This window comes from Ictidomys tridecemlineatus, chromosome 2, assembly GCF_052094955.1.
Source record: "Ictidomys tridecemlineatus isolate mIctTri1 chromosome 2, mIctTri1.hap1, whole genome shotgun sequence".
Classification (NCBI taxonomy): domain Eukaryota; kingdom Metazoa; phylum Chordata; class Mammalia; order Rodentia; family Sciuridae; genus Ictidomys; species Ictidomys tridecemlineatus.
In genome coordinates, this window is record NC_135478.1 from 54,352,645 (window position 1) to 54,379,503 (window position 26,859).

The following is a 26,859-nucleotide window of genomic DNA, read 5'->3' on the forward strand; positions in this document are numbered from 1 at the left end:
GGAGTGAAGGAGGGGAGGGGTAGGGAGTAGGAAGGATAGTAGATTGAATCAGACATTATGACCCTATGTGCATGTATGACTACACGACAGGTGTGATTCTACATCAAGTACAACTGAAGAATGAGAAGTTATTCTCCATCTGTGTATGATAGGTCAAGATGCACTCTCCTGTCATGCATAACTAATTAGAACAAATTTATATATATATATATATATCACAGGCCTGACTACCCGTCAACCTATGTGGCAGAGGGACTGAGTCAGCCTTAGATCCCGTGCCAGCCGTCACCCACCGTTCCTCCCAACCACCCAGTTCATGCTCTCCTCGCTCAACATCACTCTAGATTCTTTTGCTTCCACATTTTTTAATTGGTGCATTGGGGTCGTACATAATGGGACCTCCCTATATTCTTGAGTAACCGTGAGGCATGACCGTGCGGCTAACATTCTGGGCTTCTGGTTTATTAAAATCCCGATTTTATTCTCCTCACCAAAAATATAAGGCACAACCTCAGAATGAGTCTCTGCTCCTGGGAATAACAATTTGGTACAATTGAATGAAAATTTCCTGAGCGATTGGCTCATCATTGGCCCAGCAATCGCACTCCTGGCAACTTGAACATAAACCTTCAGATCCCATAAAAGTGAACACCCACAAGGTTATTCCTTGCAGCACCGTTTGAAATTGCAAAATGTTGGAAGTAACATAAAGGCTCAGATATAGGAAAGTGGTTGAATAAAGTATGTACCTAGTGTGGAGTGGAGTAAGTGTACAACTGTGGAAAAATAAGAGAGGAAATCTTTATGAGCGGATGTGTGGGGCAGTTTCCAGACATCAAAGGCTACCATTTCACCATTAAAATCGGAAAGGGGCCTGGACGCGTGTCACACGCCTGTACTCTCAGTGGCTTGGGAGAATAAAACAGGAGAATCACAAGTTCAAAGCCAGCCTCAGCAACTTAGCCAGGCCCTAAGCAACTCAGTGAGACCCTGTCTCTAATTAAAATGCAAAATAGGGCTGGGGATGGGGCTCAGTGGTTGAGCACCCCTGGGTTCCATCCCTGGTACCAAAAAAAAAAAAAAAAAAAAAAAGTATTTTGCTCACATTGATCTACCAGTCTGCTGGAACAGAAAGCACATAAATTGCAATTAAATTTTAAAAAGATGGTCTTGAAGAAGATCTCTCGAACACACTGAAATTGCACTGCATCGACCAGCAGCGGATTCAACCATCCAAGACAGAGGAGGCGAAGGCATTGAGCAATTAGACCCCTGCTGTAGGCCAGGGGCAGGTCGGAACCAGGTGGACTGCCTCATCCATGCCATTTAGACCCGTTTCATTTCGAATGTTCTCCGGCAGGGCTCGCGGAGGGCTGGTGGCGGCTGGGTTGGAGGCTTAGGGTGGCAGCCATTCCGAACCCCGCTGGGACTTGGCCTGTCCACCCGCTGCTCCTTCTCTGCAAAGGCCACCGCGGGGCGGGTGCAGTGCCGGGAGATGGCCAGCAGAGGGCAGCAGCGCCGCTGGGACCAGGATCCTGCTCCCAGGCCCGCCTGGCGACAGGGACTTGCAGGCCGGGTGAGCATGGCGGCGGGCAGCCCTTGCAAAGGATGCGAGGCGCACTCCGGAGGGATGCACTTGGAATGAAACAGCCATTCTGGGCGTTTTCTAAATATCTCAGGAGGAAAAAAAGATAGGAAGGAATCAAGTCATGTAAAACCAAATAGAGTCACATACCATCTCCCCCCCCACCTTTATTCTAGTTCCAAGTGAAGCAAAAGATCCTAATTTTAGACCCTGAAGTTCATGACTGTTATAGTGTGGATATGTACGAGGTGTCCCCAAAATCTCCTGGGTGGGACCATGCGGGAATGCTCAGAAGTGGAATGGTCAGTTTTGGGTTAGCTTAATTTGAATGCATTGATAATGAGTGGCACCTGTGGGCAGGTAGAGCTGGCTGCAGGGTTAGGTCACCGGGGCTGCCCTTGGGGACCGTAGTTCACCCTCCTCTAAGTTGTTCTCTTTTTGGTCACATCCATGAAACCCTAACATTAACACAAGGACCACCTCCCCAAACACACAAATCACTGCTTCCTTTCATAGATGAGCAACCACATATTGATTAAGGCCTATTGTGTGTTCAAATCGATAAGTGCTGGGCAAAAAAAAAAGAAAAAAAAAAGTTGGAGATGTGGACCTTGGCCATCAAGACAAACAAATCTAAAACTTCCTTAGAGAAATTCCAAGTCAACAAATTCTTAAAAGTTAGGATGATACCAATTAGGTGGGATTAGTCAAGGGTTTTTTTTTTGGGGGGGGGAGAAATCTTTTTTTGTAGATGGACACAACACAATGCCTTTATTATTTTTTTTTTAATATTTATTTTTTAGTTTTTGGCGGACACAACATCTTTGTTTGTATGTGGTGCTGAGGATCGAACTCGGGCCGCACACATGCCGGGCGAGTGCGCTACCGCTTGAGCCACATCCCCAGCCCAATGCCTTTATTTTTATGTGGTGCTGAGAATCGAACCCAGGTCCTGCTGGTGTTAGGCAAGCACTCTACCACTGAGCCACAATCCCAGCCTCAAACAGAGGTTTTGTTTGCTTGGTTTTTGGTACCAGGGATTGAACCCACGGGTGCTTATCCACTGAGCCCCATCCCCAGCCCTATTTTGTATTTTATTCAGAGACAGGGTCTCACTGATTGGTTAGGGCCTCTCTAATTTGCTGAGGCTGGCCTAGAACTTGCAATCTTCCTGTATCAGCCTCTCAAGTCATTGGGATTATAGGCATGTGTCACAGTACCCGGCCCAATTAGATATTTTGAAGATAACACTTCTCATTAGTTTAAGCAAAAAGCCAGTATTCTTGATTCAAGTCGAAACACAGAAAACACACATTTGAACCACGGCTACCTCTAAGACTTTGGGACTTCCTCATTTCTGATTTCCTTGGTAAATTGACTTGTTCCAGCTTGCAGGAAAACCTTTCTTTTGCTTTATTTCTTAAACTAGCCTAAGAATAATGATAATGGCATCAAACTTGTGTATAGTACTAAGCATGTACCAGGTACTTGTTAAGAGTCCCAGGCCTAGGAAGCCATTTATTCCATATGACAAACCTAGGAGAGAGATACTTTGTTTAGACTCTTTTTATGTTGCTATAACAAAATACCACACACTGGGAGACTTATAAAGAAGAAAAATCTCTTTCTCACATTTCTGCAGGCTGGGAAGTCTAGTATCAAGGTGCCTGCCTCTGGGGAGGACCCTCTGCCACATCATAAGATGGCAAATGGCATCGTCACATGGTGAGAGGGTACATATGCTTAGCTCTCCGGTCCTCCTTTATAAAACCACAAATGCCATCAGGGGACACCGTACTTCTGACTGCATCTAACACTAATTATCTCTCCGAGGCCCCACCTCCAGACAGCATCAATTTATGAATTTGGGGATGAAGTTTCCCCACAGATGAAATTTCACAGGACACAGTTAAACCAAAGGACTGTAATTATTAGAAGTTCAGCGGTGCTGTTTGACTTGTATTTTTCCCTCTCCCTAAGTTGCTGAGTCACTTAGGACCCTGTTAAGTTGCTAAGGCTGGCTTTGAGCTTAAGAGAGGTTAAGTATCCACCAAGGCCACACAGCTCATACGCAAAACAGTAGGATTTGAATTCAAAACGTCTGGATCTCCATGTTGCTAGTCATATCTTACTAATATCAAACACACTCCGCCACACAAAATTAAACATCCAGCTGGGCTTAGTGGTGCACGCCTGTCATCCCAATGGCTGGGGAGGCTGAGACAGAAGGATCGTGAGTTCAAAGCCAGCCTCAGCAACTTAGCGAGGCCCTAAGCAACTCAGGGAGACCCTGTCTCTAAATAAAATATAAAAAGGGCTGGGGATGGGGCTCAGTGGTTAAGTGCCCCTGAGTTCAATCCCTGGTACCAATAAACAAACAAACTTCCAGGTAGGATCAATTCACCCCCCTGCACCCCAACTTCCGTCCTTGTTCATTGATGGCTGCCGCAGGCTTGACTTCCTCTTTCCCTTTCTAAGAAAAGGCCACGTCACGTCACACCAACGAGACATCTAGCAGCCCTGTGAATTGCTTTGCTGTTTGACTTGGGTATTTTTCCCCCCCCTAAAAGAACATCATTCCCATCCTGACCTTTCCCTTCTGTACTCTGTCAATAAAACACCACTTCTGCTACTTTTTATAGAAACCCAATTTAGAAATGTGGTTTAAAAATTAATCACCCAGCTCACCCAGACGGCAAACATCTGTCATCCACCCTCCCGTTATCCCCAAGGTGATCCTGCCAGGTCAGGTGACAGCCCCCTCCCTCCACGGTCCCTACAGCATCTCCTGAATCTCTGACTCCATTTCTGTGGCAGCCCCAAGGCTGTGTGGCCCTTGGCCTGCGGGTCTCCAGACCCCCATCAGTCCCCCAAATCACTGCCAGAGGCAGCTGCGGGAGGCATGGCTGGGAGCCTGGCTCTCATGGCTGGCTCTTGGGCTCTTGCTGGCCTGGGGAATGCAGGCCTGGCGGGTCAGCTGCCTGTCAGCAGGCTCCAGCTCCAGGTTACCCGCCCTGGTCCACAGGAGTCCTTCATTCTGTAGGCGAATGGGAAGGATAGAAAATAGAACAGGGTGCCCAGGGGCCAGGGGCAGGGAGCGAGGGCTTGGCGCTTTGTGGGCACAGAGCTCCTAATAAGAGCAATGGCATGTGTTGGAAACAGACGGAAGGGAGGGTTGCCCAACATGGTGAGTGCGATTAAGGCCACTGAATGGCACTTAAAAACATTTCAGGTGGTGGCACACACCTGCTGTCCCGGCTCCTTGGGAGGCTGAAGTAGGGGAGGTTGCATCAGCCTAGGAGCTTGGGACCAGCCGGGGCTGCAGAGCCAAACCCTATTTTCAAGGAAAACAGAAAAACCTTAAAGTGAGAAATTGTGAGTGTGACTGGCCCAACCCTGTCATTCCAGCGGCTCTGGAGGCTGAGGCAGGAGGATCATGAGTTCAAAGCCAGCCTCAGCAATTCAGTGAGAGCCCGTCTCTAAATAAAATATAAAAAGGGGCTGGAGATGTAGCTCAGTGGTCAAGCACCCCTGGGCTCAATCCCTGGTACCAAAATAAATAAATAAAGTGCCAAAATTTTGTTATGCCTATTTTGCCATAATAAAAAAAGGTTCAAAAAAAGCCTCCTTCATGTAAGAGCAAATTCATATCTTGTTCTTTTCTCTCTGACTTATTTCTTCCTTTTTTTTTTTTAGCTTTTATAAAAGGAAGAAAAAAAATGTTTTCTCCATATTGTTGACAACTACTTTTTAAAAAAAACATTTATTCTCAAGTTTTAGGTGGACACAATATTCTTATTTTACATTTATGTGGTGTTGAGGCTGCAATCCCGTGCCTCATGCATGCTAGGTGAGCCTCTACCACTGAGCCACAACCCCGGCCCCAAACAACTACTTCTTGAACCTTGCAAAATTCCCTGCTTCCTCCTCCTCCCTCCTCGTTGGTGAAGAACTAGAATAAAAAATGTCCTAATGTCTCTGGTGGCTTTTATTGCTTTCCTGCCACAAGTCTATAAACATCTTGTGTTTCTTCTCAGTGAGCACAGATAGGCCTTTTGAAACATTCAGAAATAGCCAGACAAGTCCAGGCAAGTTTATTTATTTATTTAGTTTTGGGTACCAGGGATTGATCCCAGGGGTGCTTAACCCCTGAGCCATGTCCCCAGCCCTTTTTTACACTTCCTTTAGAGACAGGGTCTTGCTGAGTCACTTAGGGCCTCGCTAAGTTGCTGAGGCTGGCTTTGAACTTGGGATCCTCCTGCCTCAGCCTCCTGAGCTGCTGGGATGACAGGCATGTACAAGTGTGTTCAGCCAAGACCTATAATTTTTTCGTAATTTTCAAACAATAGCATAAATATTTTAGAGACATTAGAGGCACTTGAAGATGCAGTATAGAGTAAATAATATTTGGGAATTATTACTTTCTTTGTTGTGACAGTGTTATAGGCCAGGCTATCTGGGCCATGACTAAACATTTTACCCTGAGACTCCATATCACCTAAGAAATGCTTCTCCCATGGGAAAGCCCTGCCTCTGTACCCATTAATAGTTACCTGGCATGACATACTTGGCAACGCAAAATAGCAATTCTTATGCAATGTAAAATTGTTCTCTTTGGTTTCCATTTTTCTTGGGCAATGTACCTTGTCAGAGACGGATTGTCCAGACCTTAGTAACCATTTTCTAATCTGTACTCAACTAGGGTCATTTTGACCCCCTTCCCTTCTGCTTGCTTGCTCTATGGCAACCTGGAAAGTCCCCTGGGCAATACCAATGTGCCCATCGCATTGTCTCGCTAACTGCCCAGTCCAGCTTCTGCACCTGCTGGCTTGCAGCCACGTCAACCCAGATGTGGTTTTTGCCTTTAAGTATCCTCAAATGCTCAGGCTCGGGGCTGGTTCCTGCAGAGACCACTTGGTCCTGTAGTGAGCAGTCCCGGCCCGCTGGCTAAATAGACTCTTCAATTTGGACAAATCTGGGACTTGGTGTGTTTTCCGAGCCACCTGCCCCACAACAACAGTACGACAAAACCTTTATTCTTCAAACTTTCATACTAGAAAACTTAGGGGTGGGATAGGAAGGGTACGACTTTATACACTTACCTCCCGCTATGACATTATTATTGTAAAACTACCGTGATCAACACAGGCTGGTATTGGTGTAGCGACAGACCCACTGGTTAATGGAGCTGGCTACAGAGTCCAGAAATCAGCTTTGAACCAAGGCAGAAATGATGCTGGACCCAGGCTTCAATCCCAACACTGTAAAAACAAACAAACAAACAAACAACAAAAAAAAAACAGTAAAAAATAAGGGCTGGGGCTGGGGCTCAGTGGCAGAGCACTTGCCTAGCACATGGGAGGCACTGGGTTCCATCCTCAGCACCACATAAAAATACATAGATAAAATAAAGGTATTGTGTCCATCTAAAATAATGAATAAAATTAAAAATAGTCATGCAATTGGATCTCCATATGCAAGAAAGCAAATCTGTATCCCTACCTCTCATCCCACTAAAATACAACATGATAAACATCCTAGAAGAAAACAGAGAGGAAATTCGCGGGACCTTAGCAAATAGTTATTAGCTACAACACTGCAAAAGAATGGATTTATATATTGAGCTGCCTTTCCAATCCACATATTTTAAATTTGTAGAGCAACCCACCTATGAAGGGATGTGTGGTTCAAACTCCATCAACAACAGCCCAGTGCATCCCCAAGAGTGGCCCCGCAGGCCTGATCTACAGTCATTGCAGTAACGGGGACGCTACGGTGGGAAGCCACAGAAATGGACTTGGGCCAACTGAAGCAAAATGAAATCAGATTCAAGGAAGAGGTGGCCCAGCACAGGAAGCAAGTGAACCCACACAGGGATCTGTGAGGGACTTCTGCAATCTGGCCAACTGCTTCAGGAAGCCAAAACGGGATGAGGGAATTCTAGAATCGGTCCTTTTTTGTTTGTTTGTTCTTTGTAGTTATCCATGACAGGAGAATGTGTGTGGGCAAGTTAGACATACATAGAGTCTAACTTATTCTACTTAGGGTCCCACTCTTGTGATTGTGCATGATGTGAGTTACCCTGGTCATGCATTCAATAAAGGAGAGGAAAGTCATGAGCAATTAGTTGTACTCTCTTTCCTGTTCCCACCCGCCTGACTTCTTTTTGTTTCACATTGTCTAATCCAAAGGATTTCTATTATTCCCGTCCCCCACTTCCCTTGTTTTGCGTTAGCATCCACAAATCAGAGAGAACATTCAGCATTTGGTTGTTTTGGGACTGGCTTATTTCACTTAGCATGAGAGTCTCCAGGTCCATCCATTTACTGGCAAATGCCATAATCTCATTCTTCTTTATGGCTGAGCAATATTCCAATAGGCCACGTTTTCTTTATCCATTCATCTGTTGAAGGGCACCTAGGTTAGTTCCATAGCTTAGCTGTTGTGAATTGAGCTGCTATAAACGTTGATGTGGCTGCACCACTCTAGTGTGCTGATTTTAAGTACTTTGGGTATATACTGAGGAGTGGGATACCTGGGTCAAATGGTGGTTCCATTCCTAGTTTTCTGAGGAATCTCCATACTGCTTTCCAGAGTGGTTGCACCCATGTGCAGTCCCACCAGCAGTGTATGAGTATACCTTTTCCCCACATCCTTGCCAACACTTATTGTTTCTTATATTCTTGATAGCTCCCATTCTGACAGGAGTGAGATGGAATCTCAGTGTAGAATTTATTTGCATTTTTCTAACTGCTCAAGATATTGAACATTTTTTTTTCATATATATTTTGACCATAGAATCAGTCTTTTTATCACAAGACTGAAGAGTGGGAGAGAGAATCCACGTGGAGCACTTGACAAGGTGCCCCCCGCCATTTCCCCAGGACCATGTACACTGAGCGGCAAAGGTATTCTTCATAGTCAGGGTGTGTCTATCACCAGGGAAGGAAGGGGTGATGCTGGACAGGGGGGCTGTGGCCACTGCCTGCAGCGGTGTGTGTGCCCAGGGCCTTTCCAAGGTACGATTGATGTGTTCACTTCAGGCCCAGGTGCCATTCTCTTCTGGCGGGTGTCAAAATGGTGTCATCACTTTGAGAATTAATAGCAACAGTCAAACTGTAAAATAGCTCTCTTTGGCCAGCATAGTGGCCCACACCTGTGATCCCAGCGGCTTGGGAGGCTGAGACAGGAGGATCGCCAGTTCAAAGCCAGCCTCAGCAACTTAATGAGGCCCTCAGCAACACAGTGAGACCCTGTCTCTAAATAAAATACAAAATAGGGCTGGGGATGGGGCTCAGCGGGTTGAGTGCCCCTGAGTTCAATCCCCAGCACCCCTCCCCAAGAAATCTGCTTTTGAATCTTGACCTCAGTGGTCTGGGGGCTTCCCCTGTCACTACGGGGCATGCAGTCAGCAGGTCCCCTGTGGGGGATCAGCCTCCCAGCCCCTCTGGTCTTGCAGAATCTTCTCCACGCTCTTTGGCACCTCTGACATCCTCCCCCATAAGAAACTCAACTTCTTTCCCTCTAACATAATTCCCTCAACAAACCTAAGCTCTTTTAGGGGAAAACCCAGGGAAAGGGCTTACAGGTGTGTCTACTCAAGGTTTCACGTATGAACCTCTCTGGTCAACCTGTTTGAGACAGTTCCAGGGGCCAGAGCAAAGCCCTGGGCAGTAGGCATCATGAGAATTCGTCTTCCCACACTTCTGGAGACAGAGTCCAAGATTAAAGTCTCCGGAGTGTCAAGTGGGAAGCCTCTCTCTCCTTGGCTTCTAGAAGGTTCCCAAGGTCTTCTGAATGTGTCTGGGTTCTCATCTCCTCTTATGTAGACGCCAATTGGATTGGATTCAGGTCCAACCCTATGACCTTACTTCACCTTAAATTCCTCTTTAGAGGTCCTCTCCAGCTGGGCACCGTGGTGCCTGCGTGTAATCCCAGTGACTCAGGAGGCTGAGGCAGGAGGACTACAAGTTCGAGGCCCAGCCTCAGTAACTTAGGGAGACCCTTAGCAATTTAGTGAGATCCTGTCTCCAAATAAAAAGGACAGGGGATGTAGCTCAGTGGTAAAGTATCCTGGGCTCAATTCTCAGCACCAAAAAAAAAAAAAAAAAAAAAAAAAAAGAATAAATAAAGTAAAATAAAGGCCCTATCCACAAATACAGTCTCATTCTGAGGTACTGGGGGTTTGGGCTTCAACGAATGAACTGGGGAGGCTCATCAGATATGATGATTTGAGATTCTGAGACGCCCTGTCATGTTGATAATTACACGTTCGTGGTTATGTATGATGCAATGGGAAACTGTTCTTGAATTCAAGAATTCAGAGGATGGGGTTGCACTGCAGGGTGAGGAACTTGGCCTGATTCTGGAAACCTCTCCAGGGGTGGCTGCATGCTATAGGGCTTGCTTGGTCGAGACAGCTGTTGGTCTTTGCATTTCCTTTGTTGCTGAAATTACTCATGGAGATTCAGCAACAGGTGTCAAAGCTAAAATTAGAGGTAGTAGGCATGGTAAGGAGTTCAGGGTAATTAGTTTTTTTTGACTAGAGGGGATGGTTTGAAGGTATTATTTGATTATGGAAAATAGATTTGGGGGCTGTTTTTTTTCTAGTCAAATTAGGTCTCTGAGTGGATGTGAGTACAGACTTATAGATAGGTTTGAGTGTGGGGGTGAGGTGGAGATTTGAAAATTCAGAGGCAATAAGGGTAGCATTTGGTTTTGAGGTTAAAGGTCAGCAGGCTGAGTTCTGTGACCATGGCAAAAACTCGGGAGGGATGTTTTGGAGATAACGAAACCGGCAAAAATTCTGCCAATTGTGAGGCATTCAATTGAGTTAATTAATAAAGGGTTATTTTCATTAATACGGACGAATGCTAAAAATCCTGGTTTTCTTATAGAGCAAAAAAAGTGACGCGTATACTGCAAACAGCTATAAGAGGAGTGCGATGAGTGTAATTAATGGGGCTCAGGAGTTGGTATTTGCTGATGTGATGATTAAGTCTTTGGAGCAGAAGCCTGATTAAAACCACCCTGAGATTCCATGTCACTCCAGCCAGAATGGCAATCGTCAAGAATATAGGCAACAATCAGTGTCGGCGAGGATGTGGGGAAAAGGTATGCTCCCATGTTGCTGGTGGGACTAGAAAATTGGTACAACCACTCTGGAAAGCAGTATGGAGATTCCTCAGAAAACTTGAAAATGGAACCACCCTTTGACCCAGTTATCCCACTCCTGGGTCTATACCCAAAGGACTTCAAATCAGCACACTACAGTGACACAGCCACATCAATGTTCATAGCAGCTCAATTCATAATAGCTAAACTACGGAACCAACCTAGGTGCCCTTCAACAGATGAATGGATAAAGAAAATGTGGTGTAGATATACAATGGAGTGTTACTCAGCCACAAAAGAATGAAATTATGGCACATTTCAGTAAATGGACAGAATTGGAGACTATCATATTTAGTGAAATAAGCCAGTCCCCAAAAACCGAATGCCGAAGGTTCTCTCTGATATGTGGATGCTAACACACAATAAGGAGGGGAGGGAAAGAACGGAAGTTCATTGGATGAGACAAAGGGGAATGAAGGGAAAGGAGGGGTGGAACTGGAATAGGAAAGACAGTGGAGTGAATGGGACAGAACTTTCCCATGTTCCTATGTGAACACACGACCAGGGAGACTCCTCATCATGTCCAACCACAAGACTGGGAAGTCAGACTCCATGTGTGTGAGATAGGTCAACGTGCACTTTACTGCCATGTGTATCCAAAAAGAACAGACTTTAAAAATTAAAAAAAAAAAAAAAACTGAAAAGGCCCTGCTGCAGGCTGGGCTGCCCCCAGGTGCATAGCAGTAGACAGGGAAGACTCAGGGCAGGGCGCAGATGGGGATGGGCCTCGGCGGGGAGCTTGGGTTCCTGCTGTCACTGTGTCACTGTACCACCGGCCGCCTGCACCCCCAGGTTTTCAACTCCACTCCGTCCCTGGGCTCTTCTGCATTATTAGTCAAGCCAGAGGACTCCCGATGGCCCCACGTGGTCAACCTGGGCCGACTGTGAAGTCAAAGGGAGGGAGGGTGGGCAGGTGAGCCGGGTGATATCACTCACCAAGACAACCTTCCTGCCAGAAAGGCTGCCCAAGACAAGCTGCCGGCGAGTTCTGGACCCTGTTCAGTTATTTATACCCAGAGGGATCACACCTTCGCTGCCACCACCCATGGTCCCCCTTCATGGAGCAACAGAGCAAGGTGTTAAGAACACAGTCTCACAGGGCGTGATGGCGCACACCTGTCACCCCAGTGGCTCGGGAGGCTGAGGCAGGAGGAGCGTAAGTTCAAAGCCAGCTTCAGCAACAGCGAGGCCCCAAGCAACTCAGTGAGACCCTGTCTCTAAATAAAATACAAAATAGGGCTGGGGATGGGGCTCAGGGGTCGGGTGCCCCTGGATTCAATCCCTGGTACCTCCCTTCCCCAAAACAAAAAACACAGAGAAGAACAGTCTCTGGGGTCAGATGGTTCATGACTGCACCCCAGCCCTACTGCTTATGGCCACTGTGTGGCCTTGGGAACGTTGTCTCTGTGCCTTTGATTTCCTGTCTATGAAATGGGCACCACCCGGTGCACGGGCTTCTGTGCCAGGTTCAGGTGCCTTACTCCAAGAACTTGGAATAGAACCTGACAAATACCAAGTGCCTGGTACACATCAGCTATTACTTTATTATGCCCCACCTCCACGCTTCAGAACCACTGGATGGGAGAGGAACTGCGGACCCCACACTTGCTATTCTAAATAGCCACCAAAGCCTTCCCCGCTTTCCACGTGGGGATCTCTGAAGACCTGGCCCATCTGGCCAGAGCTCTGTGCCTCACAAGGTCTGACCCTCTTGGGCCACCCCGTGGGCCTTTGGACCCCTGCTGGATATAGGTTTCTAGCATCCTCGCTGCTCGGGGCTTCCAGAAGCAGGCGCGGGGACAGTCCTGAACCGACAGCTGACAGCCTGTCACCAGGGAAGAAAATTGAAGAGCAGAGCGAACGGTCTGCCCCCCCACCCCCAGTAACCCCCAAGGGCTTCCCGCCAGGCACTGTGATGGATGTCCTTGAAGATGACCTTCAGACCTGCTCTGCTCCCCAAGGCCCCTCCATCCACTCTGCAGCCCAACCTCAGAACAGCACCTCCCAGAGCCACCGCTGCCCCCTCTCCTCTTCCCCCTGATTTCAGTCACCAAGTCCTGCAGCTCACTCCCAAACACACCTGCAGGTTCTGGGGCTCGGGGCCTGAACCCTGGCACGCACTGCCCGACACACTGCTGTGACCGGCTTTTTTTTTTTTTTTTGCTGAACAACTGTGCAAGGGACACTTAGCTCATCTGCCTGCCTCCAGTCTCCTGGTGACCAGGAGGTCAGGGCCAGCAGGGCTGGGGCTGCGGTGGGGACACACAGGAAGGGTCGCTGAGCCTGGGGTCCAAGGGCACCATGGTTCTCCTATTGACGTGACTGTGACAGTTGCAACAGGAAGCATGAAAGTCGCTCTTGTCTTTTAGAAAATAAGGCTGAATATATACGTTCAGAGTCCGGGAAAGAAGGCGAGGTCATCAGCTCACTGACTCAGGTCCCAGGTCTCCCTTTGGTCCCTCCTCAGCCCTTCCTCCCTCCCCTGCAGGGATAATGGAGGGAATCCTAAGGGGCTGGGTTTCATGGGAAGTATCTCTAAACCTTGGATGGAGCAAGGTTTGGTCCTCTTTTTCTGATTCTGCATCTCACTTTATTCTTCTGTTTCTTGGGCATCCTGAACCTGATTCACTTTGCTTTGGGTTTTGTTTTTTACACGTGGCTATCAAAAAGCAAAAACAAACAAAAGAAACAAACAAACAAACAAAAAAAAACAGGAAAAGGCCAGGCGCAGTGTCTCACGCCTGTCATCCCGGTGGCTCAGGAGGCTGAGGCAGGAGGATCGCGAGTTCAAAGCCAGCCTCAGCAACTGAGCAAGGCCCTAAGCAACTCAGGGAGACCCTGTCTCTAAATAAAATACAAAACAGGGCTGGGGATGGGGCTCAGAGGTCAGGTGATCCTGGGTTCAATCTCCAGTAACAACAACAACAAAAATGCCCCACTTCTGGTTTGCAACTCCCCAGGGCTCTAGGCAGGGCTGTGGCGGGCACCTGGCAGGTAGCTGGTTTGCCCAGGAGAGAAAGCTACCATGCTCTGGGTCCCTGTGCAGCAGGATGCAATGTCCACGTCCAGACCTGGGGTTACTCTTTCTCCACTCACTTTATCCGAGGCTGAACTCCAGGAGGGCCATTAACACAGGGTGGGAAGGAACTTCAGATGCCTATCTTGAGAGAATCCTCATTTTTCCATTCCCTCCTATCTCTGAGCCAGATGCAAATGGGCCTAGCGTCTTTAATGCAGGCATTGCTAATAATCAGCGTCCTCACCATCATTAGGTTGATAAAGTGTTTTCCAATTAGGAACCTTAAATGAAGCATTTTGCCTGCGCAGAAGCAATTTGCCATTTAGCAGAAAAACCTTTTAGGGAGGATATTAGTGGATGCATTAGGTGTGTTCTGCAGAGCACCCTTTATTTTAACCACTGCCAATCACGGGCAGATCTATGGCTGGCCACACGCACATCGACTCCACTGCCCACACGCAGACGGCTGCCCTAGTTTTCCCTTGTCATCTGAGCGCCCCATGTCATTTCCCCATTCTGGCTCACAATCTCCCTGACGTCTGGCGTACCAGGTCCTTAGATCAATAAAGCCAGCGTTTGTGTTCTGACAAATCCCTCAACCAAGCAGCGCCTCAGACGGCATATTGCCTGGCCCCCACAGACTGCCCTTCTACAGTGACATTTTCCCTGAGATGTGTCACAGCATTGAGGCGTTTGTCACGGAATGTCACAAAGCCAAGCCAGAGCACCACTTCTTTGCCACAGAGATGCTGGGGATAGGCACAGACCCACAGACAGTCCACGCAACCAAGCAGGGGAGATGTTTGTTCTTCATATCTACCCACCCATCGCCCACTCACCGCCTTCCCTTGATTTCCTAACAAAATGCTGATTGAAAATTCCATATTATTCTGTTTTAGTTTAATGTATGATAGGCTCACATTCTGAGCAACAGACAGAACAAGAACACTGCTTGTTTTTTTCTTTCTTTCAATACTTTGGACCAATTCTATTTTTATACAGAGTATGAATCAATGCAAATAAAATATTTTTTTTGAGGGGGGTGGGGTAACAGGGATTGAACTCAGAGGCACTCGACCACTGAGCCACCTCCCCAGCCCTATTTTGTATTTTATTTAGAGACAGGGTCTCCCTGAGTTGCTTAGCCCCTCGCTTTTGCTGAGGCTGGCTTCGAACTCATGAGCCTCCTGCCTCAGCCTCCCCAGCCACAGGGATTACAGGGTGTCACCATGCATGTCTAGTTTTTAAAAATTTGTTCTTTTTAGATACAGTTGACAGTAGAGTGATAAAATACATTTGTATGGAACTGTCAGGGAAAAAAAATTTTTTTTAACTTGTGGTTTTAACCTAAATTGGTCAAGTAATCACACAGGCCCAGCTTAAGTCACCTTCAAACTTTTCAGAGACACTTACATAACCATTCTTTGTAGCTCTTCACGTATAATTTCTTTTTATCCTTGTCCTTCTCTCTTTGTGTTGACTTTTCTCTGATCCTTTTATAAACATTCTAGAACACACATATAGCGGTGCCAGAAAAATAAGCCCTCCACCCCCTCCAAGAGCCTGGGGACATGAAGAAAACTGTCTCTTCTTGTTCTTTATCAAAGAAAGTGTGTAAAAATAATATTGAATTGTGTTCTCATTAGATTTCTTGCCATTTCCCCCAGAGAAGGAATTAAAACGGTCTGTAATCCTACCTCTCAGAGACCATCGCTCTTAACCTAGTGGACAGCGAGTTAGACTCCCCAAAACAGAGAGAAGGTGGTAAGTGGCTTTGCAGATTTTATAAGTTGAATCGAATGGTAAAATGCAGTCAAGATTTGCTAGCAAGTGTAAATTGCTCCAATGGTCAAATAATAATTTAAGTCAAAATGAACTCGGTCATCCGAGATAATCCAGAATACGTAATTCCCAGCTTCTAACTATAATGGTGATACTGTCTGTGTTCACTAATGGAAAGCTCAACCTCAGAAAAGAAATAAGCTTAGAGACCTGTAAAAAAAGATGGGACTTTGCTGTGTACGGTGGGTGGTGCACAACTGTATCCCAGCAGCTTGGGAGGCTGAGGCAGAAGGATAACAAGTTCAAAGCCAGGGGCTGGGGATGTGGCTGAAGCGGTAGCGCGCTCGCCTGGCATGCGTGCGGCCCGGGTTCGATCCCCAGCACCACATACCAACAAAGATGTTGTGTCCGCCAAGAACTAAAAAAAAAAAACTAAAAAATAAATATTTAAAATTCTCTCTCTCTCTCTCTCTCTCTCTCTCTCTCTCTCTCTCTCTCTCTCTCCTCTCTCACTCTCTCTCTAAAAAAAAAAAAAAAAAAAAAAAAGTTCAAAGCCAGCCTCAGCAAAATCGAGGCCCTGTCTCTAAATAAAAAATAAACAGGACTGGGAATGGGGCTCAGTAGTTAAGTGCTCCTGGGTTCAATCTCCAGTCCAAAAAAAAAATAATAATAATAATAAAATAAATAAAGGACTGGATTTCTGTATCGGAGGCAGAAATTGGTGTCCTCTAAGAAATGCTCAACCAGGGGATTTCTTTCTTTCTTTTTTCTCCTGATGCTGGGGATTGAACTTGGAGCCTCATGTGCCAGGCACCACTGAGTCACAGCACCAGCCCCCAAGGGCGATTATTATTAAGAATCCTTCCATATGATACCATAAAGCACTTTCTTCCCTATTTTCGGCTTCTGCTGTCCTTAAATGTAATCAGGGCTCCCACTGGGAGGGTGTATCCATCACCTTTCCTTTGAACAAGGGCACAAGGTCAGCTTCCCTTTCTCTGTACAATTAAGGCAGCAGATCCAGCACATAGCCAAAATTCAATAAGGGAGCTCATCAGGTTACATGTGGGAGGACAGAGCCTGTGGTCCATATTCCTTTGTGATGAGGTTGGGCAGAGATTTCAGCAGAGCTTGGCTGACAGAAGACCTCACCTCGGTATCTTCTTGGTAGGACTCAGTAACGCCCCCTGCAGCCAGATGCTGGCATTGCACACAGATTCTGAATCCTAGATAACATTCCCATCCTGGTTTCTAGTGGGAAAAAGAATAGAGGGGGAAGACAGGCAAGCCATAGAATCCAAGTAAAGATGGGCTTGGGGACTGGCTTTATTGGGGAAGTGCTTTAGTCAGGCTTTTTAATTTAATTTAATTAATTAATTATTTATTTTTTTGTCACTGTGACTAAAAGACCTGACAAAAATAACTTAGAGGAGGAAAAGAATATATTTTGGCTCATGGTTCCAGAGGTTCAGTCCTTGGTTGGTGGACTCCATGGCTCTGGGCCCAGGGTGAGGCAGAACATCATGGTGGAAGGGCCTGGAGGAGGAAGGCAGCTTAGAACACGGTGAGCAGGAAGGAGGGAGAGAGAGAGAGAGAGGGAGGGGGAGGGGGAGGGAGACAGAGGGGGAAGGGGAGGAGGAGGGGAGGGAGGGAGAGGAGGGGGAGGGGGAGGGGAGGGAGAGGGAGGGGGAGGGGAGGGAGAGGGAGGGGGAGGGGAGGGAGGGGGAGGAGAGGGGAGGGAGGGGGAGGGGAGGGAGGGGGAGGGGGAGGGGAGGGAGGGGAGGGGGAGAGGGAGAGGGCTCTCTGCTCACAAGGGACAAAATATAAACCCCAAAGTCACACTCCCAGTGAGCCACCTCCTCCAGCCACACCCTGCCTGCCCCAGTTACCACCCTGCTAATCCATATCAGTGGATTCATCCACTGATTAGGCTATAACTCACTACCCAGCCATTTCACCCCTGAGCACTCCTGCATTGTCTCACATAGGAGTTTGGGGGACACTCTCCCTAAAACAGTCTGCATTTGAACTCAGAGCACAGGCTAAGAGGCCTGCAGGTCACTCTGAAGTGCACCCAAACTTGCAGCTCACATCTAAACCAGAACAGAGGAACATGAAACTTATCTTTGAACATTTGAAGGGTACACTCAGGGAAGGCAGAGGAGACTTGGTCTGAGTCGCATCTGGGCTGTGAGAGGGGATAAATAGTCAGGAAGCCAACAAGCCAAACTTATTCCACCTGAAGAAGAAATTTCTCATACAGAGAGCAACCTGGCAGTAGTGATAACAACAGCAAATGTCTGTGCCACTTACTAAATTCAAGCATTCATTGTTCCACGTGATACATGGGCTGAGTATCCGTTATCCTAAATGCTTGGGATCAGAAGTGTTTTAGGGATTTCTTTTTTCCAGATTTTGGAATGTTTGCAAAATAAGATGTTGAACACCAAATTCGTGCATGTTTCCTGCACAACCTATATGCATAGCCTGAAGGTGACAGCATGCAGTATTTTTAGTGTGACTGTTTTTGGCCGCAACCTGTCCCATGAGGTCAGGTGTGGAATTTTTCACTTGCAACATCATGTCCCTGCTACAAAAGTTTTGGATTTTGGAGCATTTATGGATCTGAGGTTTTTGAGTCTGATGCTCAACTGTATATCTAAAGATATACAGTTGAGATCTATAGCATATATAGAGAGACATATAGCATATGTATATAGATATAGCATAGATGCTCAACTCATATATAATTCATGAATAAATCAATATGCATGTGCATATCTAATTTTGCATAGAATTACATATTATCTATAAAGTAATTTTATGTGTATGTCTATATAAATATATATACAATGAAATCCCCTCACAACCTTGACTATTATTATCACCGAATTATAGGTATAGAAATGTAGGCACAGAGATGTTAGGGGACATCTCCAAGATGCTGCAGTCAATCCCTGGTAGCCCTGCAGAGTGGCTTTAGCATTTGTGTCCTTACCCATCCTTCTAATCTGCAGTGGGCCAGCACATCCCCTATCAGTAATGTTTCCAGGTAAAGTCAGGTGGTCCTTCTTATGAGGGTCCCAAATGGGCTTCCTGCACTGAACAGAAGGCTGAGCCTTGCCCCTTGAACCTGAGGGGCTAGTCATCTTTTTCCAAAATTTCCTTTCTAGTTTCATAACTTGTGACTCATAACCACCCTTCTTCAAGTCTCCCTTTCTCTTTAAGAGTCCCAAATTTCACCAAACTAGCAAACTCGCTCAGTGCTAGCTGCTTGGTCTAACCTCCACACCTGTTCTTGCTCTTTCCTAAAGCTTGGTCATATGCGTCGATTTCAGCCTTCCTGCAAAAATCTCTCCACCTTCCCTCCCTGCCTCTCGGCTTCCTGCATTTGTATTCCCTCCCTGCCTCCCCCCACCTCCCTGTACCTCCCAGGTCTAGACTTACTCTGGCAAAGACAGGATGGACCTCCAGGAGTGCAGGGGAGAAACAGCAGGTCATGCACTAATTGGTAAGAGTCTCTTCTCTGTCTAACCCTTTGTGGTCGCTATTCTTCAACTAGAAACTCCTTGGGCTTCGAGAACAGAGGAAGAAGACAGAGAATGAGCCCTGCCTACTAGGCTGGGCCACTCAGGCCAAAGGATTTTTGCTGAGGGGGTCCCTTAGCCTTGGACATGGTGGGGGGATCTCTCCATCTCTGCAGGACTGGGAGATGCCAGACAGTTCTGTTTGTTTGACGAACAGCTGGGGTGACTTCTCCTTGAATCTAATTCAGCATCTTCCTGGCTGGAAACACTCCCAGTTCTATTTTTAAGATTAAGAATGTTTGCCCCAACTGTATCTCTGAGAAGATGGGCTTTTCGACATTTCATCCCCAATATGCCATTTCTGGTCCAGGCTAAATCTTGTTACAGAAATGACTCTAACCTGAAGCTTGGCCCGATCGATACTATTGATTGATGAACCCAGGATGTCAACTGTCTGAACAGAGTGCTTCAGGCCTGACCTTGTTCTTTAACCTTGTCATTTTTGTGGCTAATGCCCCTTCCCCAGCCAGTCCCTCCCTCATATAATAAATGTCATGGAAAATGAAAACCGATGGCATTTGCTGCAGTCAAATGAAGCAAGGCGAAGTTGCGTCTGGCTTTGGAGCCTGGGCTGACATCGATCCTGTCACTGGAACCTGGGTGGGCTTGACTTGTCACTTTCGACCTCTCCTGTGCAAACACACTTCTAGGACTGCTCCATGTGTCCCTTCAGCCAAGACTTGCAGCAGGACTTTGAGGCAAAAGAGACATGCAGGTAACAAGATGTCCCACTTGGCAAATAGAAGTCAGAATGACAGACAGTTACTGTGACGTAAACTCCAGGGCCCCTTTGGAATATATCTTTAGGTCATAAATATGTGCATTGCTCCTTGAATTAGTGACGGGGGTGTGTCCTCAAAAACCCATTATATAGTGAAAATAACCTAAGTCAAAAATGCACTTGGATGGGAATTTTCCCCAAAGGCACGTGTGTTGAAGACCTGTCCCGATGCAGCGAGGTTCAGAGGCAGAGCTTCTGGAAAGTGATTGGATCACAAGGGCTATGATGTCATCAGTGGATTGATCCATTGGTCAATTCTTAGGTGAATTGATTATGGAGAGGAGGTAGAAATGATGAGATGGATCTAGTTAGAGGAAGTGGGTTGTGAGGAGCATGCCCTTGGGGACCATATCTTGTCCCTGGCTCCTCCTTTTCCCCTTCCTCTCTCTCTGTCTCTCTCTCTCTCTCTCTCTCTCTCTCTCTCTCTCCCCCCTTCCTGACGGCCATGAGCTGAGCCACTTTTCTCTACTCCACCCTTCTGCCATGATGTTCAGGGCCAGAGCAATGGAGCTGGTCAACCAAGAATGGAAATATCTGAAACTATGAGCCCAAATCAACTTTTCCTCCTTAAAGTCGATTATCTCAGGTATTTTGTTCCAGTGATGGAAAATTAACCCACACACCTGACCCACAGAACCTCCTACTTTTTAAATTTTCTAATTAGTCATACAAGTCGGCAGAATGTATTTTGTTTCATTGTATACAAATGAGGCACAACTTTTCATTTCTCTGGTTGTACACGATGTAGAGTTGCACCGTTTCTCAATCATACATATACCTAGGGTAATGATGTATTTCCACAATATTTTCTACACCCCCTACACCTACCCCTCCCCCCTCCCCTTTGCCCAATCCAAAGTACCTTCATTATGGATCAGCATTTATTTATTAGAGAGAACATTCAGCCTTTGGTTTTATGGGATTGGCTTAGTTCCCTTAGTATAATGTTCTTCACCTCCATCCATTTACCTGCAAATGCCATAATTTCATTATTCTTTAATGCTGAGTAATATTCCGTTGTGTATACAGACCACAGTTTCTTTATCCATTCATCTGTTGAAGGGCATCAAGGTTGGTTCCACAGTTTAGCTATTGTGAATTGAGCTGCTATGAACATTGACATGGCTGCACCACTGTAGTATGCTGATTTTTAATTCCTTTGGGTATAGACGGAGGAGGGGGATAGCTGGGTCAAATGGTGGTTCCATTCCAAATTTTCTGAGAAAACTCCACACTGCTTTTCAGAGTGGTTGCACCAATTTGCAGTCCCACCAGCAATGTATGAGTGTGCCTTTTCCCCACATCCTCGCCAAAACTTATCGTTGTTTGTATTCTTAATAGCTGCCATTCTGACTGGAGTGAGAGGAAATCTTAGAGTAGTTTTGATTTGCATTTTTCTAGTTACTAGAGATATTGAATGTTTTTTCATATATTTGTTGATTGAGTGAATCTCATCTTCTGAGAAGTGTCTGTTCAGGTCCTTAGCCCATTTGTTGATTGGGTTATTTGATTTTTCGGTGTTTTTGAGTTCTTTATATATCCTGGAGATCAGTGCTGTATGTGGTGTGTGTGTGGTAAAGATGCAGAACCTACCGATTTAGCCGCCCTCATGGAGCATTATAGAGAACTGGTTTTCCCCATCTTGGGCTGTCTCTGGGTTCTGTCCCATAGGGTGACGATCTCTCTAGACCTCACTGGAGATCCCACTGTGACCCAGGGCAGGCCGGCCTCTGGATACAGGGTTCAGATCCCCGCCAAGGCCCTTGATATTGGCAAAGGCTTCACGGGATCCTGGCTGTCCCCAAACCAGAAATGCTCCAACGCCGTGCCAAGCCGTCCACCTCCAGTTGACACAATGACATGGCCTTAGCGTCCCTCTTCTCCAAGTTTCTGTGCTTGCCTGGGAAAAGGGGCAGCCTTCCCCTGTAGAAGAAAGAACGGGAAACCAAGAAGAGCCCTGTCCAAGGCGAATGCACACAGACTCGGGAACGGGAGAGGACTCACCCCAAAGGAGCCAAAGCAGGAGAACTTCCGCAAGGTCCAGAAGAGAGCAAGAAAGACCAGCATCCCTGGAAAACTCGGCAGCCACCGAGAACCAAGGAAAGAGCAATCCGAGGGGAAAATGGGGTTTGGGATGCTGTGACAATCATTCCTCATGTCCTGCAACTGATGATCTTGAAATCATGGGTCGAAATCATGGCCAGCAGGGTTACACTCCTATTTCCTGTTTCCTCACAGGGGCATGGAAATCCCACACAGACCCTCTGACTACAAACCTCGGCATCAGCCTCCCTTCCTGCCAAGGAGGAGCACCCCTACTTAACACAGGCTCTCGGCCTCCCTTCCTCCTACTCCTCCTGTCGCTTGGCCAACTCTGTGCGCCCCTATGTGGCCCTGCCTGGTACTGCATGTTCCCTCCTCTGGGAAACTGGGAGGGATAAACTCTTCTTTCAGAGGAGTTGTCTCTGGGTCATCTCACCCTCCCTGATTAAATAAACCGCAAGTGCATTTTAAAACAGCTATAAAGTATCATTCTGGATCTTCAATAGTGCGGCCACTCCTAAACCGTGTTTTCATAAGTCAGATCCATAAGGCAGATTTTTTCCTCATAGCCTATGTGATTTTTTTTTCTCATTTTAATTTGTTCTTTTTAGATATACACGATGTAGAGTGCATTTTGACATATTATACAGACATGGAGTCTAACTCCCCATTCTTGTGGCTGTCAATGGTGTGGAGTTTCCCTGGTCGTGTGTTCATATATGAACAGAGGAAAGTTCTGTCAAATTCGTTCCACTGTCTTTCCTATTCCCATCCCTCTCCCTTCCCTGCATTCCCCTTTGTCTAATCCAGTTAACTTCTGTTCTTCCCTAGCTGCCTGCCTCCCATTGTGTGTTAGCACCCACATATTAGAGAGAACATTTGGCCTTTGGTTTTGGGGGCATTGGCTTATTTCACTTAGCATGGTATCTCCAGTTCCATCCATTTATTGAAAAATGCCATAATTCCTCTCCTCTTTATGGCTGAGTAATATTCCATTGTGTATATATGTATGCCTATGCAACTATGAAGGTAGAATTCACGAATTAATGATCAATGACTAATGTGGTTTGATTACATGCAAACAATGAGTGCTTAACCTGATCCAACTCGTTTTATCCTCACCCCAGCTCTATGTGGCTGCCGCAGTCTGGCTGGGCACAATTCAGGAGCCACTTGTCAAAAGAAACAAACTTTATTTTTAGAACCACACATGCCAAACAAAACAGCTCCTCAAGAAAAACCCTCAGAGCTCAACTGCCACCACCGGCTTCTCACAAGCCTCTCACACAAACACACAAGCCTCTTCCACTCCCACAATCCTCCTGCTCTTGAGGCCGATTGGATGGGTCGCGTGGGCAGAGCCAAAGAAGTCCCCCAATGAGCAGCTCCGTGGTCTGAAAGGGCAGGGAAACAGCCCAATGAGTATCACCGCAGAGGAGCCAATCAGCTAGATGTTGCTGGGGCTGCTGTGAGCCAATCATCAGCTGGCAGTCTGAAAGGGCGGGGGAAACAGCTCAATGAGCATCTCCAATGAGCATCACCACAGAGGAGCCAATCAGCTAGATGTTGCTGGGGCCGCTGTGAGCCAATCATCAGCTGGCAGTCTGAAGGGCAGGGAAACAGCCCAATGAACATCACCGCAGAGGAGCCAATCACTAGATGTTGCTGGGGCCGCTGTGAGCCAATCATCAGCCGGCAGCTGGAAGTTTGCTGGCAGCTGGAAGTTTGCTGGGGCCCCTTCTGCTATGGCTCTCAACATGTGGCAGTTCCAAACTGTCAGTATTCCCTTTCAGAGGGGCTCAAAGAGGGTGGAGAAGGAGGTTGAAGTGACACAGCTGATCAGCAACGGTGCTCGAGGCAGTGTGGCTGTGGAGTAATATCATATCTAACACTGTACTCATTCTTACTCCAAACCCACTGCTGTCTTTCCTCGCTGTGACGTGTCACATGGTTGTCAATATCAAGGACATTCACTAAATGCCTCATTCCTTTAGGGACCAAGGATCCATGACTATCAAAAACATGCCCCCAATCACCTAAGGACCTCCCATGCCCCATCTCCTTTAAGGGCCACCCTAAGGGACAAAGCCATCCATCTGGGTACCTTGGGGCAACCCATATTCAAAGCGTGGCACAGGTAATACAAGAAACAACAGGAAAACCACCATTGAAGAACTTGCTGTCTGTCTGTACTTTAAGTCCCACTAGACGTATTTGGAAAGCTGGCATAAAGTGGATGTTGTTCTAGATGGGGAGCCATCTTAGAGTGGATTTTTGATAGCTTGGATTGGGAAGTCCCCACGCTAGTATTATGCTTGTCAGAAAAGCATTTGCTTCAGGAAATATTTTTCAGTGGTAGATGGACAATAAAACCTTTATTTATTTATTTATTTATTTATTTGTGGTGCCAAGAATCTAACCCAGTGCCTCCCACGTGCTAGGCAAGCGCTCTGCCACTGAGCCCCAGCCCCAGACCTACACATAAATCTTGATCATAAAACATTCTCAAATGATTTATGTAGACACTGTCTTAGAGGAGGACCATAAATCCTTATTCCTTAATATCATCATAATATCAAGTTCTATTTTAATTGAAACTCACCATAAAAGATCATTAACTTGTTTAAAGGTTCAGAACAACACTTGCTGATGGAATCACCAGTAAATAATATAGGAAAAAGTAAGTTTGGTACTTAGAGAGGAATTCTGAAGTTAAAACGACATTTTAGTATCAGGTTCAGCCGAGAGAAGCCTTTGAAGATTCTTGGAATGTCCTTGGGGAGAGAGGATTCTCTTAGGACAGTCATTACCAGAGATGCAATATTTAAGAACAATTGGAAAATCTGAAATCCCCAGGAGGTGGAGAGAAGTGGATTTCTCTAATGAAGGCTATTTTCAACTCTCCTAAGGAAGGTAATAAAGGCCAGATTGATTTTCTTTGGAAGAGACCGAGCAGGCATTTCTCGCACCTCACCTGCAGGTGGCTGCCCTCTGACATGGTATTTAGAGTCTGTCGGTCACAGAGATGTCATTTCCATGAATGCTTACATAAATAACCCGAGAGACCGACCGGCGCTGCTGGCCTTTGGAAACCTGGTTATCATGATTATTTTTAGAAAGATCCAGAATTTCAAATAACTTGAAGGTACAGGAGAAGAAACCTTGGAGCTATTTCTCTGTCGCCCACAAAGGGGAAAGACCCCAGCCCAGGGACCAGAAGATGCCGTTGGGCCAAGTGTTTCTCATCAGCAATGACAGGGAGGAGACATGGAACCCCCTGGTCCTGGGGGATCACTGATGGAAAGGCCGATAAAAGAAAATCAAGAAGCAGAGCACATCTGGGGGACCCAGGAGATAGCCCAAGCACCCTATGATGTCATGGTTCACGTGGTGACGAAAGTCCTCCCCAGGGGTGTGTGTGTGGCAAACCCCAGGTTTTCCCTTGACAGGACGAGGAGGGGCGGGGGGGGGGGGAGGGAGGGAGCCTGATTCTGCTCACGTTACCATGGCAACACAAGACCAGTTCAAGGGACCCTCGGACAACCCATGGTTGTGTATTCCTGATGGCACCCACGGCGGGGGGGGGGGGTGACTCACGCACCAACTCGTGCCTGCTGAAGCCAAATCCAATTACTGACTCTTTTATTGGACTCGGGATTTGATGCCAGTGTTTACTCCCGTTTAGATCTGACTCCTCCTAAGTGGGTCATCAGTGGGAGGTCGGAGGAGGTTCTGTTTCAGACATTGTCACTGTAGCTATGGGCGGCCCCTAGGCAAGGTTCCAAAGGTGAAATATAGGGCAGAGAGAGGCCACAGGTAAAAATGGAAATGTGCAGACTGGCTCAGGGGCTTGTTTTTTCTTTTTGAAATCTACTGGGACTTTTGGGGCAAGTCAGAAGTATTTATGAATTCCTAAAATGAGATAGTGTGACAGGGTAACACAAATTTGTCCCTCTTGGGGAGGCAGGGACAAATTTGAATTGAACTCAGAGGCATTTGACCACTGAGCCCCATCCCCAGCCCTTTTTATATTTTATTTAGAGACAGGGTCTCCCTGAGTTGCTTAGGGCCTCACTCAGTGGCTGAGGCTGGCTTTGAACTCGCGATCCTCCTGCCTCAGCCTCCCCGGTCACTGGGATGACAGGCTTCTGTCACTGTGACCAGCCAAATGTATCCTCTCTTAATTTGAATTATTTCTAATTGGACCTGGTGGTCCAAGTCAAAGTCCTCAGTTACCCCCACCTAGGCATTTTTTTCTCAAAATCTGGTGCAGTCTAAATCTGGTGCAGTTCCTTCTCTCAGAGCCTCTTAAATCTTAAATAACTTAAATCTTAATAACTGGGAAATTTGCCACTGAGTATATTGGAAAGCACCCCAGTCCCCGCTGCCTCCCATCTGCTGTATCTTTCTGTAAATCTAAGACTCTCGCCATCCTCAAGGTTACAGGAGCCGTTCAATCTCGCATCGTCTTCACCAGGACCCCTGCAGTAGCCTCTTAACGAACTTCTCCTGTCTTGCTGTTCCCTAAGCCATCATCACCCTTGTGGCCTCGAGAAAAGCCTTTCTAAAACAGATATGGTGATATCACTGATATAGTCAAACCCCCTTGGAATAGCATTCAAGGCTATTCAAAATCACATTCCCAGGAATTGATCTCCAGCGGAAATTCAGAGGCCAACATGTCCCTTGAGATCTAAGCAAAATGAAGTTTATGTACCTACCTTGGGTTCTAAGGAGGGTCTCACATTTTCCCCAATCTCGCTCTCTCTCTCTCTCTCTCTCTCTCTCTCTCTCTCTCTCGCTACCAGGCATTAAACCCAGGGTGCTTAACCACTGAGCCCCATCCCCAGCCCTTATTATATTTTATTTAGAAACAAGGTCTCACTGA

The 26,859-nt window shown here is 46.7% G+C and overlaps 1 pseudogene; it reads left to right on the top strand.

Moving 5' to 3' along the window:
• The first annotated feature begins 1,861 nt into the window (after positions 1-1,861).
• Positions 1,862-26,859, top strand: part of LOC101963550 (RNA-binding motif protein, X chromosome-like) — a 54,385-nt pseudogene continuing 29,387 nt past the window's right edge.